The sequence below is a fragment of the Mustela lutreola genome, chromosome 9 (genome assembly GCF_030435805.1).
Source record: "Mustela lutreola isolate mMusLut2 chromosome 9, mMusLut2.pri, whole genome shotgun sequence".
NCBI lineage: Eukaryota > Metazoa > Chordata > Mammalia > Carnivora > Mustelidae > Mustela > Mustela lutreola.
The window spans coordinates 54,574,941-54,588,045 of record NC_081298.1 but is presented as its reverse complement, the minus strand read 5'-3'; positions in this window follow the sequence as shown (position 1 = coordinate 54,588,045).

Genomic DNA, 13,105 nt, shown 5'->3' with positions numbered 1-13,105 from the left:
GCCAGGCCGAACTAAGCAGGCACAGCCACAACCGTGCAGTAGCGTGCGTAGCCTAGGATGGCACTCTAGGCACACTACCATCTCCCGGTGTAGGCATCGCTTGGCCTTTTCCTCTGGTGCACAGGAGGACTCGCGGACTAGGCCAGTGCTTTCCCCACAGGAAAGGAGAGGTGACAGGATCCCTGCACACCGCCCCGTGCCCTGAATAGGGAGCTTTGGGGGACTGTCCCCTCTCCTTCCCCTTAACCCCGTGCCTCCTCCAAGCTTCCACATCCTGGAGGAAGACGGCATCTGATGGCCAGTTCTTTCTGGGAGTTGTTTCTCGAGTTAAGGGTAGGCGCCTGGTGGCAAGCCCATGTCTCCACCACGGACAGGTGGCCAAGGAGCTGCTGTCTCCTTGGGCCCAAAGGCTCAGGACAGGCATGCTTTCTGCCCAGACTCCTTCCTCAGAGTGGAGCCCTTTCCCCTGCCCTAATCTGCCCCTCGTGTCTCCTCAGCAGCCAGGCTTCCTCCGACCCTCTGCAGTGACAGACGTGTCCCTTTCCTTAAGGCCCTTTCCACAGGCGCCACCGCGCTTCTCTCTCAGGCAGAGGGGATGCCCAGGCAAAGAGGATTTCGCTCCATGCGGGTTTATTACACCGTGCTGTGGAGACTAGCTCCGGCAGGCAGCAGGCAGAATCCCACACACCGGACTCTGATTTCCCAAAGAATGCTGTGCTTTCCCAGAGGGGATACCCCGGCAGAGAGGCTTTGGCTCTATGCGGGTTTCTCCCATCCTGCTGCGAATACTAGGCTAAGGCAAGCAACAAAAGCAGCCCACAGGACCGACTCTGATTTCCCAGGGACTGCTAAGCTTTCGCAGAGGTTTTCAGCTTGGCGCAAACCGCACTTCGCTGCTGCTTCCATTGCAAGGCTTTGGTCGTTGGCTCTGTCGCGGCAGGGAAGAAGAGCCGCGGGAGAGCTGGTGCCTCTTGGGCCTTGCTTTCCCGGGCTCCAAGTTCGCGCCCGGGGTTCACCTTGCTAAGCCGAACTCAGCAGACACAGTCACAACCCTGCAGCAGCGTGCGTGGCCTAGCATGGCACTCTATGCCTAGTACCATCTCCGGGCGTCGGTAGGGCTTTGCCTTTTGCTCCGCCCTCAGGCAGAGTCGGGGTCTAGGCCAGTGCCTTCACCACAGGAGAGAGGAGGCGACAGGATCCCTGCACACGGCCCGTGCACTGGGATGGGGAACTGTGGGGGACTGTCTCCCCTCCTTCCCCGGCACACCCCCTGCCACCCACAACACTGCCACATCTTGGCGGAAGGCGGCATCGGACTGCCCATTTCTCCATGGGGTTGTTTCTGCGAGTTCCGTGTATGGCACCTGGGGGCAAGCCTGTCTGCCCTTGGGACAGGTGGCCAAGGAGATGCTGTCCCCTCGGGACCAGAGGCACAGGACAGGCCTGCCTTCTGCCCAGACTCCTTCCTCAGAGTGGAGCTCGCGCCCATGCCCTAGTCGTCCCCTCATGTCTCCTTAGCAGCCAGGCTTCCATCTCTCCGCACAGGGAGCGGGTGACACTTGTCTTGCCACTGGCCTGCTGTTCCTGCACGGTAGGCGGTCCTGCTTCAGGAGCGTTTCCCAACCCCAAGGCCAACGGCTCCTTCTCTTCCCCGGGGGCGGCGTGCTGCAGCCTCCCCACACTTGCTCCTGGGGAGCGCTGTGCCAGACGTGTGCGACCACGCTTCTCTCTCAGGCAGAAGGGATGCTAGGGCAAAGAGTATGTCGCTCCATGCGGGTATCTTCCACCCTGCTGCGGAGACTAGCTCAGGCAAGCAGCAGCAGCATCCCCAAAACCAACTCTGATTTCCCAGGGAATGCTGTGCTTTCCCAGGGGAGATGCCCAGGCAAAGAGGCTTTCGCTGTATGCGGGTTTCTCCCACCGCGAGACTGGGCTCAGGCAAGCAGCAGCAGCCAGCAGAACATTTCTCGGCGAATGCTGTGCTTTCGCAGAGGCTTTGGCTTGGAGCGAACAGCACTTGGCCGCTGCTTCCTCAGCAAGGCTTCAGTCGCATCAGGGAAGAAGAGCTGCGGGAGAGCTGATGCCTCTTGGGCCTTGCTTTCCCGGGCTCCATGTTCGCATCCTGGGTTCACCCTGCCAGGCCGAACTAAGCAGGCACAGCCACAACCGTGCAGTAGCGTGCGTAGCCTAGGATGGCACTCTAGGCACACTACCATCTCCCGGTGTAGGCATCGCTTGGCCTTTTCCTCTGGTGCACAGGAGGACTCGCGGACTAGGCCAGTGCTTTCCCCACAGGAAAGGAGAGGTGACAGGATCCCTGCACACCGCCCCGTGCCCTGAATAGGGAGCTTTGGGGGACTGTCCCCTCTCCTTCCCCTTAACCCCGTGCCTCCTCCAAGCTTCCACATCCTGGAGGAAGACGGCATCTGATGGCCAGTTCTTTCTGGGAGTTGTTTCTCGAGTTCAGGGTAGGCGCCTGGTGGCAAGCCCATGTCTCCACCACGGACAGGTGGCCAAGGAGCTGCTGTCTCCTTGGGCCCAAAGGCTCAGGACAGGCATGCTTTCTGCCCAGACTCCTTCCTCAGAGTGGAGCCCTTTCCCCTGCCCTAATCTGCCCCTCGTGTCTCCTCAGCAGCCAGGCTTCCTCCGTCCCTCTGCAGTGACAGACGTGTCCCTTTCCTTAAGGCTCTTTCCACAGGCGCCACCGCGCTTCTCTCTCAGGCAGAGGGGATGCCCAGGCAAAGAGGATTTCGCTCCATGCGGGTTTATTACACCGTGCTGTGGAGACTAGCTCCGGCAGGCAGCAGGCAGAATCCCACACACCGGACTCTGATTTCCCAAAGAATGCTGTGCTTTCCCAGAGGGGATTCCCCGGCAGAGAGGCTTTGGCTCTATGCGGGTTTCTCCCATCCTGCTGCGAATACTAGGCTAAGGCAAGCAACAAAAGCAGCCCACAGGACCGACTCTGATTTCCCAGGGACTGCTAAGCTTTCGCAGAGGTTTTCAGCTTGGCGCAAACCGCACTTCGCTGCTGCTTCCTCTGCAAGGCTTTGGTCGTTGGCTCTGTCGCGGCAGGGAAGAAGAGCCGCGGGAGAGCTGGTGCCTCTTGGGCCTTGCTTTCCCGGGCTCCAAGTTCGCGCCCGGGGTTCACCTTGCTAAGCCGAACTCAGCAGACACAGTCACAACCCTGCAGCAGCGTGCGTGGCCTAGCATGGCACTCTATGCCTAGTACCATCTCCGGGCGTCGGTAGGGCTTTGCCTTTTGCTCCGCCCTCAGGCAGACTCGGGGTCTAGGCCAGTGCCTTCACCACAGGAGAGAGGAGGCGACAGGATCCCTGCACACGGCCCGTGCACTGGGATGGGGAACTGTGGGGGACTGTCTCCCCTCCTTCCCCGGCACACCCCCTGCCACCCACCACACTGCCACATCTTGGCGGAAGGCGGCATCGGACTGCCCATTTCTCCATGGGGTTGTTTCTGCGAGTTCCGTGTATGGCACCTGGGGGCAAGCCTGTCTGCCCTTGGGACAGGTGGCCAAGGAGATGCTGTCCCCTCGGGACCAGAGGCACAGGACAGGCCTGCCTTCTGCCCAGACTCCTTCCTCAGAGTGGAGCTCGCGCCCATGCCCTAGTCGTCCCCTCATGTCTCCTTAGCAGCCAGGCTTCCATCTCTCCGCACAGGGAGCGGGTGACACTTGTCTTGCCACTGGCCTGCTGTTCCTGCACGGTAGGCGGTCCTGCTTCAGGAGCGTTTCCCAACCCCAAGGCCAACGGCTCCTTCTCTTCCCCGGGGGCGGCGTGCTGCAGCCTCCCCACACTTGCTCCTGGGGAGCGCTGTGCCAGACGTGTGCGACCACGCTTCTCTCTCAGGCAGAAGGGATGCTAGGGCAAAGAGTATGTCGCTCCATGCGGGTATCTTCCACCCTGCTGCGGAGACTAGCTCAGGCAAGCAGCAGCAGCATCCCCAAAACCAACTCTGATTTCCCAGCGAATGCTGTGCTTTCCCAGGGGAGATGCCCAGGCAAAGAGGCTTTCGCTGTATGCGGGTTTCTCCCACCGCGAGACTGGGCTCAGGCAAGCAGCAGCAGCCGGCAGAACATTTCTCGGCGAATGCTGTGCTTTCGCAGAGGCTTTGGCTTGGAGCGAACAGCACTTGGCCGCTGCTTCCTCAGCAAGGCTTCAGTCGCATCAGGGAAGAAGAGCTGCGGGAGAGCTGATGCCTCTTGGCCCTTGCTTTCCCGGGCTCCATGTTCGCATCCTGGGTTCACCCTGCCAGGCCGAACTAAGCAGGCACAGCCACAACCGTGCAGTAGCGTGCGTAGCCTAGGATGGCACTCTAGGCACACTACCATCTCCCGGTGTAGGCATCGCTTGGCCTTTTCCTCTGGTGCACAGGAGGACTCGCGGACTAGGCCAGTGCTTTCCCCACAGGAAAGGAGAGGTGACAGGATCCCTGCACACCGCCCCGTGCCCTGAATAGGGAGCTTTGGGGGACTGTCCCCTCTCCTTCCCCTTAACCCCGTGCCTCCTCCAAGCTTCCACATCCTGGAGGAAGACGGCATCTGATGGCCAGTTCTTTCTGGGAGTTGTTTCTCGAGTTCAGGGTAGGCGCCTGGTGGGAAGCCCATGTCTCCACCACGGACAGGTGGCCAAGGAGCTGCTGTCTCCTTGGGCCCAAAGGCTCAGGACAGGCATGCTTTCTGCCCAGACTCCTTCCTCAGAGTGGAGCCCTTTCCCCTGCCCTAACCTGCCCCTCGTGTCTCCTCAGCAGCCAGGCTTCCTCCGTCCCTCTGCAGTGACAGACGTGTCCCTTTCCTTAAGGCTCTTTCCACAGGCGCCACCGCGCTTCTCTCTCAGGCAGAGGGGATGCCCAGGCAAAGAGGATTTCGCTCCATGCGGGTTTATTACACCGTGCTGTGGAGACTAGCTCCGGCATGCAGCAGGCAGAATCCCACACACCGGACTCTGATTTCCCAAAGAATGCTGTGCTTTCCCAGAGGGGATTCCCCGGCAGAGAGGCTTTGGCTCTATGCGGGTTTCTCCCATCCTGCTGCGAATACTAGGCTAAGGCAAGCAACAAAAGCAGCCCACAGGACCGACTCTGATTTCCCAGGGACTGCTAAGCTTTCGCAGAGGTTTTCAGCTTGGCGCAAACCGCACTTCACTGCTGCTTCCTCTGCAAGGCTTTGGTCGTTGGCTCTGTCGCGGCAGGGAAGAAGAGCCGCGGGAGAGCTGGTGCCTCTTGGGCCTTGCTTTCCCGGGCTCCAAGTTCGCGCCCGGGGTTCACCTTGCTAAGCCGAACTCAGCAGACACAGTCACAACCCTGCAGCAGCGTGCATGGCCTAGCATGGCACTCTATGCCTAGTACCATCTCCGGGCGTCGGTAGGGCTTTGCCTTTTGCTCCGCCCTCAGGCAGAGTCGGGGTCTAGGCCAGTGCCTTCACCACAGGAGAGAGGAGGCGACAGGATCCCTGCACACGGCCCGTGCACTGGGATGGGGAACTGTGGGGGACTGTCTCCCCTCCTTCCCCGGCACACCCCCTGCCACCCACCACACTGCCACATCTTGGCGGAAGGCGGCATCGGACTGCCCATTTCTCCATGGGGTTGTTTCTGCGAGTTCCGTGTATGGCACCTGGGGGCAAGCCTGTCTGCCCTTGGGACAGGTGGCCAAGGAGATGCTGTCCCCTCGGGACCAGAGGCACAGGACAGGCCTGCCTTCTGCCCAGACTCCTTCCTCAGAGTGGAGCTCGCGCCCATGCCCTAGTCGTCCCCTCATGTCTCCTTAGCAGCCAGGCTTCCATCTCTCCGCACAGGGAGCGGGTGACACTTGTCTTGCCACTGGCCTGCTGTTCCTGCACGGTCGGCGGTCCTGCTCCAGGAGCGTTTCCCAACCCCAAGGCCAACGGCTCCTTCTCTTCCCCGGGGGCGGCGTGCTGCAGCCTCCCCACACTTGCTCCTGGGGAGCGCTGTGCCAGACGTGTGCGACCACGCTTCTCTCTCAGGCAGAAGGGATGCTAGGGCAAAGAGTATGTCGCTCCATGCGGGTATCTTCCACCCTGCTGCGGAGACTAGCTCAGGCAAGCAGCAGCAGCATCCCCAAAACCAACTCTGATTTCCCAGCGAATGCTGTGCTTTCCCATGGGAGATGCCCAGGCAAAGAGGCTTTCGCTGTATGCGGGTTTCTCCCACCGCGAGACTGGGCTCAGGCAAGCAGCAGCAGCCGGCAGAACATTTCTCGGCGAATGCTGTGCTTTCGCAGAGGCTTTGGCTTGGAGCGAACAGCACTTGGCCGCTGCTTCCTCAGCAAGGCTTCAGTCGCATCAGGGAAGAAGAGCTGCGGGAGAGCTGATGCCTCTTGGCCCTTGCTTTCCCGGGCTCCATGTTCGCATCCTGGGTTCACCCTGCCAGGCCGAACTAAGCAGGCACAGCCACAACCGTGCAGTAGCGTGCGTAGCCTAGGATGGCACTCTAGGCACACTACCATCTCCCGGTGTAGGCATCGCTTGGCCTTTTCCTCTGGTGCACAGGAGGACTCGCGGACTAGGCCAGTGCTTTCCCCACAGGAAAGGAGAGGTGACAGGATCCCTGCACACCGCCCCGTGCCCTGAATAGGGAGCTTTGGGGGACTGTCCCCTCTCCTTCCCCTTAACCCCGTGCCTCCTCCAAGCTTCCACATCCTGGAGGAAGACGGCATCTGATGGCCAGTTCTTTCTGGGAGTTGTTTCTCGAGTTCAGGGTAGGCGCCTGGTGGCAAGCCCAGGTCTCCACCACGGACAGGTGGCCAAGGAGCTGCTGTCTCCTTGGGCCCAAAGGCTCAGGACAGGCATGCTTTCTGCCCAGACTCCTTCCTCAGAGTGGAGCCCTTTCCCCTGCCCTAATCTGCCCCTCGTGTCTCCTCAGCAGCCAGGCTTCCTCCGTCCCTCTGCAGTGACAGACGTGTCCCTTTCCTTAAGGCTCTTTCCACAGGCGCCACCGCGCTTCTCTCTCAGGCAGAGGGGACGCCCAGGCAAAGAGGATTTCGCTCCATGCGGGTTTATTACACCGTGCTGTGGAGACTAGCTCCGGCAGGCAGCAGGCAGAATCCCACACACCGGACTCTGATTTCCCAAAGAATGCTGTGCTTTCCCAGAGGGGATTCCCCGGCAGAGAGGCTTTGGCTCTATGCGGGTTTCTCCCATCCTGCTGCGAATACTAGGCTAAGGCAAGCAACAAAAGCAGCCCACAGGACCGACTCTGATTTCCCAGGGACTGCTAAGCTTTCGCAGAGGTTTTCAGCTTGGCGCAAACCGCACTTCGCTGCTGCTTCCTCTGCAAGGCTTTGGTCGTTGGCTCTGTCGCGGCAGGGAAGAAGAGCCGCGGGAGAGCTGGTGCCTCATGGGCCTTGCTTTCCCGGGCTCCAAGTTCGCGCCCGGGGTTCACCTTGCTAAGCCGAACTCAGCAGACACAGTCACAACCCTGCAGCAGCGTGCGTGGCCTAGCATGGCACTCTATGCCTAGTACCATCTCCGGGCGTCGGTAGGGCTTTGCCTTTTGCTCCGCCCTCAGGCAGACTCGGGGTCTAGGCCAGTGCCTTCACCACAGGAGAGAGGAGGCGACAGGATCCCTGCACACGGCCCGTGCACTGGGATGGGGAACTGTGGGGGACTGTCTCCCCTCCTTCCCCGGCACACCCCCTGCCACCCACAACACTGCCACATCTTGGCGGAAGGCGGCATCGGACTGCCCATTTCTCCATGGGGTTGTTTCTGCGAGTTCCGTGTATGGCACCTGGGGGCAAGCCTGTCTGCCCTTGGGACAGGTGGCCAAGGAGATGCTGTCCCCTCGGGACCAGAGGCACAGGACAGGCCTGCCTTCTGCCCAGACTCCTTCCTCAGAGTGGAGCTCGCGCCCATGCCCTAGTCGTCCCCTCATGTCTCCTTAGCAGCCAGGCTTCCATCTCTCCGCACAGGGAGCGGGTGACACTTGTCTTGCCACTGGCCTGCTGTTCCTGCACGGTAGGCGGTCCTGCTTCAGGAGCGTTTCCCAACCCCAAGGCCAACGGCTCCTTCTCTTCCCCGGGGGCGGCGTGCTGCAGCCTCCCCACACTTGCTCCTGGGGAGCGCTGTGCCAGACGTGTGCGACCACGCTTCTCTCTCAGGCAGAAGGGATGCTAGGGCAAAGAGTATGTCGCTCCATGCGGGTATCTTCCACCCTGCTGCGGAGACTAGCTCAGGCAAGCAGCAGCAGCATCCCCAAAACCAACTCTGATTTCCCAGCGAATGCTGTGCTTTCCCAGGGGAGATGCCCAGGCAAAGAGGCTTTCGCTGTATGCGGGTTTCTCCCACCGCGAGACTGGGCTCAGGCAAGCAGCAGCAGCCAGCAGAACATTTCTCGGCGAATGCTGTGCTTTCGCAGAGGCTTTGGCTTGGAGCGAACAGCACTTGGCCGCTGCTTCCTCAGCAAGGCTTCAGTCGCATCAGGGAAGAAGAGCTGCGGGAGAGCTGATGCCTCTTGGGCCTTGCTTTCCCGGGCTCCATGTTCGCATCCTGGGTTCACCCTGCCAGGCCGAACGAAGCAGGCACAGCCACAACCGTGCAGTAGCGTGCGTAGCCTAGGATGGCACTCTAGGCACACTACCATCTCCCGGTGTAGGCATCGCTTGGCCTTTTCCTCTGGTGCACAGGAGGACTCGCGGACTAGGCCAGTGCTTTCCCCACAGGAAAGGAGAGGTGACAGGATCCCTGCACACCGCCCCGTGCCCTGAATAGGGAGCTTTGGGGGACTGTCCCCTCTCCTTCCCCTTAACCCCGTGCCTCCTCCAAGCTTCCACATCCTGGAGGAAGACGGCATCTGATGGCCAGTTCTTTCTGGGAGTTGTTTCTCGAGTTCAGGGTAGGCGCCTGGTGGCAAGCCCATGTCTCCACCACGGACAGGTGGCCAAGGAGCTGCTGTCTCCTTGGGCCCAAAGGCTCAGGACAGGCATGCTTTCTGCCCAGACTCCTTCCTCAGAGTGGAGCCCTTTCCCCTGCCCTAATCTGCCCCTCGTGTCTCCTCAGCAGCCAGGCTTCCTCCGTCCCTCTGCAGTGACAGACGTGTCCCTTTCCTTAAGGCTCTTTCCACAGGCGCCACCGCGCTTCTCTCTCAGGCAGAGGGGATGCCCAGGCAAAGAGGATTTCGCTCCATGCGGGTTTATTACACCGTGCTGTGGAGACTAGCTCCGGCAGGCAGCAGGCAGAATCCCACACACCGGACTCTGATTTCCCAAAGAATGCTGTGCTTTCCCAGAGGGGATTCCCCGGCAGAGAGGCTTTGGCTCTATGCGGGTTTCTCCCATCCTGCTGCGAATACTAGGCTAAGGCAAGCAACAAAAGCAGCCCACAGGACCGACTCTGATTTCCCAGGGACTGCTAAGCTTTCGCAGAGGTTTTCAGCTTGGCGCAAACCGCACTTCGCTGCTGCTTCCTCTGCAAGGCTTTGGTCGTTGGCTCTGTCGCGGCAGGGAAGAAGAGCCGCGGGAGAGCTGGTGCCTCATGGGCCTTGCTTTCCCGGGCTCCAAGTTCGCGCCCGGGGTTCACCTTGCTAAGCCGAACTCAGCAGACACAGTCACAACCCTGCAGCAGCGTGCGTGGCCTAGCATGGCACTCTATGCCTAGTACCATCTCCGGGCGTCGGTAGGGCTTTGCCTTTTGCTCCGCCCTCAGGCAGACTCGGGGTCTAGGCCAGTGCCTTCAACACAGGAGAGAGGAGGCGACAGGATCCCTGCACACGGCCGGTGCACTGGGATGGGGAACTGTGGGGGACTGTCTCCCCTCCTTCCCCGGCACACCCCCTGCCACCCACAACACTGCCACATCTCGGCGGAAGGCGGCATCGGACTGCCCATTTCTCCATGGGGTTGTTTCTGCGAGTTCCGTGTATGGCACCTGGGGGCAAGCCTGTCTGCCCTTGGGACAGGTGGCCAAGGAGATGCTGTCCCCTCGGGACCAGAGGCACAGGACAGGCCTGCCTTCTGCCCAGACTCCTTCCTCAGAGTGGAGCTCGCGCCCATGCCCTAGTCGTCCCCTCATGTCTCCTTAGCAGCCAGGCTTCCATCTCTCCGCACAGGGAGCGGGTGACACTTGTCTTGCCACTGGCCTGCTGTTCCTGCACGGTAGGCGGTCCTGCTTCAGGAGCGTTTCCCAACCCCAAGGCCAACGGCTCCTTCTCTTCCCCGGGGGAGGCGTGCTGCAGCCTCCCCACACTTGCTCCTGGGGAGCGCTGTGCCAGACGTGTGCGACCACGCTTCTCTCTCAGGCAGAAGGGATGCTAGGGCAAAGAGTATGTCGCTCCATGCGGGTATCTTCCACCCTGCTGCGGAGACTAGCTCAGGCAAGCAGCAGCAGCATCCCCAAAACCAACTCTGATTTCCCAGCGAATGCTGTGCTTTCCCAGGGGAGATGCCCAGGCAAAGAGGCTTTCGCTGTATGCGGGTTTCTCCCACCGCGAGACTGGGCTCAGGCAAGCAGCAGCAGCCGGCAGAACATTTCTCGGCGAATGCTGTGCTTTCGCAGAGGCTTTGGCTTGGAGCGAACAGCACTTGGCCGCTGCTTCCTCAGCAAGGCTTCAGTCGCATCAGGGAAGAAGAGCTGCGGGAGAGCTGATGCCTCTTGGGCCTTGCTTTCCCGGGCTCCATGTTCGCATCCTGGGTTCACCCTGCCAGGCCGAACTAAGCAGGCACAGCCACAACCGTGCAGTAGCGTGCGTAGCCTAGGATGGCACTCTAGGCACACTACCATCTCCCGGTGTAGGCATCGCTTGGCCTTTTCCTCTGGTGCACAGGAGGACTCGCGGACTAGGCCAGTGCTTTCCCCACAGGAAAGGAGAGGTGACAGGATCCCTGCACACCGCCCCGTGCCCTGAATAGGGAGCTTTGGGGGACTGTCCCCTCTCCTTCCCCTTAACCCCGTGCCTCCTCCAAGCTTCCACATCCTGGAGGAAGACGGCATCTGATGGCCAGTTCTTTCTGGGAGTTGTTTCTCGAGTTCAGGGTAGGCGCCTGGTGGCAAGCCCATGTCTCCACCACGGACAGGTGGCCAAGGAGCTGCTGTCTCCTTGGGCCCAAAGGCTCAGGACAGGCATGCTTTCTGCCCAGACTCCTTCCTCAGAGTGGAGCCCTTTCCCCTGCCCTAATCTGCCCCTCGTGTCTCCTCAGCAGCCAGGCTTCCTCCGTCCCTCTGCAGTGACAGACGTGTCCCTTTCCTTAAGGCTCTTTCCACAGGCGCCACCGCGCTTCTCTCTCAGGCAGAGGGGATGCCCAGGCAAAGAGGATTTCGCTCCATGCGGGTTTATTACACCGTGCTGTGGAGACTAGCTCCGGCAGGCAGCAGGCAGAATCCCACACACCGGACTCTGATTTCCCAAAGAATGCTGTGCTTTCCCAGAGGGGATTCCCCGGCAGAGAGGCTTTGGCTCTATGCGGGTTTCTCCCATCCTGCTGCGAATACTAGGCTAAGGCAAGCAACAAAAGCAGCCCACAGGACCGACTCTGATTTCCCAGGGACTGCTAAGCTTTCGCAGAGGTTTTCAGCTTGGCGCAAACCGCACTTCGCTGCTGCTTCCTCTGCAAGGCTTTGGTCGTTGGCTCTGTCGCGGCAGGGAAGAAGAGCCGCGGGAGAGCTGGTGCCTCTTGGGCCTTGCTTTCCCGGGCTCCAAGTTCGCGCCCGGGGTTCACCTTGCTAAGCCGAACTCAGCAGACACAGTCACAACCCTGCAGCAGCGTGCGTGGCCTAGCATGGCACTCTATGCCTAGTACCATCTCCGGGCGTCGGTAGGGCTTTGCCTTTTGCTCCGCCCTCAGGCAGACTCGGGGTCTAGGCCAGTGCCTTCACCACAGGAGAGAGGAGGCGACAGGATCCCTGCACACGGCCCGTGCACTGGGATGGGGAACTGTGGGGGACTGTCTCCCCTCCTTCCCCGGCACACCCCCTGCCACCCACAACACTGCCACATCTTGGCGGAAGGCGGCATCGGACTGCCCATTTCTCCATGGGGTTGTTTCTGCGAGTTCCGTGTATGGCACCTGGGGGCAAGCCTGTCTGCCCTTGGGACAGGTGGCCAAGGAGATGCTGTCCCCTCGGGACCAGAGGCACAGGACAGGCCTGCCTTCTGCCCAGACTCCTTCCTCAGAGTGGAGCTCGCGCCCATGCCCTAGTCGTCCCCTCATGTCTCCTTAGCAGCCAGGCTTCCATCTCTCCGCACAGGGAGCGGGTGACACTTGTCTTGCCACTGGCCTGCTGTTCCTGCACGGTAGGCGGTCCTGCTTCAGGAGCGTTTCCCAACCCCAAGGCCAACGGCTCCTTCTCTTCCCCGGGGGCGGCGTGCTGCAGCCTCCCCACACTTGCTCCTGGGGAGCGCTGTGCCAGACGTGTGCGACCACGCTTCTCTCTCAGGCAGAAGGGATGCTAGGGCAAAGAGTATGTCGCTCCATGCGGGTATCTTCCTCCGTGCTGCGGAGACTAGCTCAGGCAAGCAGCAGCAGCATCCCCAAAACCAACTCTGATTTCCCAGCGAATGCTGTGCTTTCCCAGGGGAGATGCCCAGGCAAAGAGGCTTTCGCTGTATGCGGGTTTCTCCCACCGCGAGACTGGGCTCAGGCAAGCAGCAGCAGCCGGCAGAACATTTCTCGGCGAATGCTGTGCTTTCGCAGAGGCTTTGGCTTGGAGCGAACAGCACTTGGCCGCTGCTTCCTCAGCAAGGCTTCAGTCGCATCAGGGAAGAAGAGCTGCGGGAGAGCTGATGCCTCTTGGCCCTTGCTTTCCCGGGCTCCATGTTCGCATCCTGGGTTCACCCTGCCAGGCCGAACTAAGCAGGCACAGCCACAACCGTGCAGTAGCGTGTGTAGCCTAGGATGGCACTCTAGGCACACTACCATCTCCCGGTGTAGGCATCGCTTGGCCTTTTCCTCTGGTGCACAGGAGGACTCGCGGACTAGGCCAGTGCTTTCCCCACAGGAAAGGAGAGGTGACAGGATCCCTGCACACCGCCCCGTGCCCTGAATAGGGAGCTTTGGGGGACTGTCCCCTCTCCTTCCCCTTAACCCCGTGCCTCCTCCAAGCTTCCACATCCTGGAGGAAGACGGCATCTGA